The sequence below is a fragment of the Berghia stephanieae genome, chromosome 9 (genome assembly GCF_034508935.2).
Source record: "Berghia stephanieae isolate SIO BIC M18660-M18661 chromosome 9, UCSD_Bste_1.3, whole genome shotgun sequence".
Taxonomy (NCBI): Eukaryota; Metazoa; Mollusca; class Gastropoda; order Nudibranchia; family Aeolidiidae; genus Berghia; species Berghia stephanieae.
Genome location: NC_088368.1, coordinates 4018678 through 4023037, shown reverse-complemented (window position 1 = coordinate 4023037; position 4360 = coordinate 4018678).

Sequence of the window (4360 nt, the reverse complement as noted above, 5' to 3'; positions counted from 1 at the left end):
TTCAAAATCATTAAAATTATGAAGTCTCGCATAAATTTTCATTTTCAATCTTTAGGACTTAGAGATGCTCACGAAGTTCAGAAATTGGAGCCAAAATGTCGTAATTCTATGAATGTTTCGTACTCGATGGCAGGTCTGTCTGTCCCTCTCAACATTGGCCCTTCCGCATAGTTACAGAATATCCGTTAGCATTTGGGGTTTTGGTTTTTTTGTTTGTTTTTTGTTTTTTTTTTTTTTGGTTTTGTTTTGTTTTTTTGGGGGTTGTTTTTTTAAAACTATATAAGGGACAAATAGGAATAATAGCTACAATCTGTTCGTCTCAACATTGTCCCTTCCACATACAGTACTATCTGTATGCCTTGGGGGGTTGGGTTTTTTACTACTATATTATAAGGAACGAGTAGGAACAATATCTACGATCTACCCGTCTCAACACTGGCCCTTCCACATATTACAGTACTATCAGTATGCCTTGCGGGTTTGGGTTTTTAAAAAACAATATTATAAGGAACGAAATTGACGTCACTCAGCTCTTTTAGCCATTTTTATGAATACTGATGACTAAATGTTATCAATCAGACTATAGATAGAACGAAATTGACGTCACTACACCTCTTTGTCAGCCATTTTTATGAGTAGTTCTCACTAAATTCTATCAATCAGACTATAGATAGTATGCGCTTGGCTAAGAAGCTCATAACATTGCCATCCGGAAGTATAACAAACCAACATACAAAATTATGTGTAACCATGAACTTTTATAGTCTGGTTGATACAGTTTAATGAAAATCACTCACAAACGCGTATGGCAAATTACAATAACAAAGACATGAGTGACGTCATCTTCGAACTATCTATAAACGTTAAAGGTTACACATAGTTTTGTGTGTTGGTACGTTTTATCCGGCTATCGAACGTCATGGGATTTTTGGCTGAGCGCATAGCATCAATATCACCCCCCCCCCCCCCATATACACACATACACCCTCCCCCCCCCCCAAGCCCCCGCGAGCAGCTACCTCTAATCCAGTCATGCATAGACAAGTATCTCCATTTATCCATTCAATAATCGTTCACACGAAATGGTGAGTACTACTGTTACTACTCACCCCACGACAGGAGGGAGAGGATCGGGGGCGGGGTGGGGGGGGGGGGGGGTGAAGGGAACAGACAGAGACAACAATGATCACGCAAACCAGCATGCACCGAGAACATCAACAAAGACAAGATTAAAGGAGGATTCTCTCTGACCTGTCTCTCCTCCCATCTGTTTCCTTTCCATATCATCACAACGACAACTGGTCTCGGCCCATAAATCTACGACCATGTATCTCTATAAAACCGTTATAGACAGTTCGAAGTTGACGTCAATCAGGTCTTTGTTATTGTTTTTTGCCATCCGCGTTTATGAGTTGTTCCCACTAAACTGTATTAACCAGACTATAAAAGTAAAAGGTTACACACGGTTTTGTGTGTTGGTCCGTTATATTTCCGGAGTGCAATGTTATGAGCTTCTTAGCCAAGCGCATACTATCTATAACACTGTTATAAGAAAGGGCGAGAGGATGCGTTTGTCACCGGTTATGTCCCTTAGTTGTGTCCAACACCGTGAACACTTTAATGAGGATATAGATAGTATGCGCTTGGCTAAGAAGCTCACAACATTGCCATCCGGAAGTATAACGAACCAACACACAAAACTTTGTGACCAAAAAATGACGTCAAAATGCCAGTCTTTTGCCACAAAAGAAAACAAATCGTGAGTTGTATTCAATAGTTCAACCAATGAAATAACTTGTTTCATGAGCTCTACTAACGACAACTCACTAGGCGGTGCAAAAACCAAATAATGACGTCAAACTGCCAGTCCTTTTGGATTTCAGTATCAGGCTAATATAACATAACGATGGCTACGATTTCATAATAGGGCGTCCGTCATTGTTCTGATAGTTCAGAGCCAGTTACTAAGTTACTATGCGAGGGAAGTGACGTCATGACTGTTGAGTATTTAACCAAGACCACAGCACTACTAACAACAACTCACTATGCGATGCTCACAAAAACGAAATTATGATTGCGTGCGCGCGCGTGCGTGTGTGTGTGTATTTATGTGTGTGTGTGTTGTGTATCTGATGAGTGTGTATTTATTTTTTAATTATGCCGAGTCCCAATGGAGTTTTGAATATTAATTAGATTCTACCCGATCAGGTGTGGGTAATTAAAAAAACAAAGACCATCTTTTTGACTCGGAAACGAAACAAATCGGGACATAATGATTATAAAATCATAGAATGAGTTGAGTTGAGTTGACGTCACCAAGCTCTTTGTAATTGGTTTATAGACCGCCAGTTGGATGGTGATTTGATAGTCAATTCTCTCTCAATTCGAAAATGAACATGGAAGATTACACACATATAGATAGATTGAAGTTGACGTCATTCATGTTTTTGTTATTGCTTTTTGCCATCCGCGTTTATGTGTAAATCTCACTAAACTGTATTAATCAGACTATAAAAGTTTAAGGTGACTCATGGTTTTGTGTGTTGGTCCGTTATACTTCGGATGGCAATGTTGTGAGCTTCTTAGCCAAGTGCATACTATCTTTAGCTTTTGTTGGTTTTTGTTTTGATTGTGCGGCTCTGTGGTTTTGTGGTATAACACTCGCTTTCGGATTGGAAGGTCCTGAGTTCGAGCCTCGCTCGGCGCATAGTTGAGTCCTTGGAAAAGGCTCTTTACTCACATTTCTCTCACCGTGCAGGCGCCATAATATTGTCTCGTCCTACATGTTAAGTATTGCTGTTGGCCAGGAACCCCTTGTAAAGCGTTTTGAGCACGTTTAGTGGATATTGCGCTATAAAAAAGCGTTTTTTTTTACATCGTAGGAATACTATAGAACTATGATGTATAATTGAAGTAAAAAGAATAACTGAAAGAGAATTGGTAAAGATAAAAGAGACATTTGTGATGACGACGGGTGACGGTGCGTCACGGAAAAGCACGAAGTCACACGGGTGAAACAATGAAGGTGGAAGATTGTCAATAATTTGTGAAGTCACTATAATAATAATAATGGTTTGTTCGTTGTTTTGGAGACAGAAGGTGAGTTTGTGTAAGTTTGTTTGTGTATGTGTATGTGTGGGGTGGGGGTGGGGGTGGGGGGGGGGTGTTTGTGTGTTTATGTGTGAGTGTCTCTGTGCAATGGAGAAAGTTTGAGAGAAAAGTTTTGTGAGTGCGTTCGTTTAGGTGTATGTGTAAGAGTGGCGTGGGTGGGACGTGGGGGGGGGGGGGGAATTGTTTGTTCACATGCGTGCGTGAGAGTAAATTTGAATGCTTCTGCCGTCCAGTGATTATTATATTATATTTTCATGTAGAATGAGGATGACGTCATTCATGTCTTTGATATTGTTTTATTTATTTTTTTTTTTGCCATCCATGTTTATGAGTAATTCTCACTACTATAGATAGAATGAAGTCGGCGTCACTCTGGTCTTTGTTGTTGTTTTTGCCATCCACATTTATGAGTAATTCTCACTTAATTGTATTAACCAGACTATAAAAGTTCATTGGTGCACATAGTTTTGTGTGTTGGTCCGTTATACTTCCGGATGGCAATATTGTGAGCATCATAACCAAGCGCATACTATCTATAAATATAGATAGTATGCGCTTGGCCAAGAAGCTCATAACATTGCCATCCGGAAGTATAACGGACCAACACCCAAAACTGTGTGTATCCATGAACTTTTATAGTCGAGTTAATACAGGTCAGTGAGCATTACTCATAAATGCGGATGGCAAAATATAATAACAAAGACCTGAGTCACGTCATCTTCAAACTATCTATTCAAGCATAGCTGACCGTTCAATGAACATGATAACAAGTCGATCACCTCAAACTGTGTGATTCAAGTTTTGAATTAAAGTTGTACTCAATTTCTACTGTCTTCATGGACAATCTACATTTTTCCATTTCGTAAGAGAACTCCACGGACATTTGGATTTGGGCACGGAGAAATATTTTCTGTATTTAATATCTTATATATTATTTTGTTCACTAATCTTAGAATTCAGTGTGAAAATGGTCTTTATACATTTTAAGAAATTGTTTGTTTTAAATATAATGAGAGGATTCACTACCTAGTATCGATTCAATACAAGTACTCCTGCCTCATTGACATACTCGTTAGCCGGAAGTTGACCCACAATAATAATGAGGATGATAGTAGTAATAGTACTAGTAGTAGTAGTAGTAGTAGTAGTAGTAGTAGTAGTAGTAGTAGTAGTAGTAGTAGTAGTAGTAGTAGTAGTGGTGGTAGATAGTAGTAGTAGTAGTAGTAGTAGTAGTAGTAGTATATAGTAG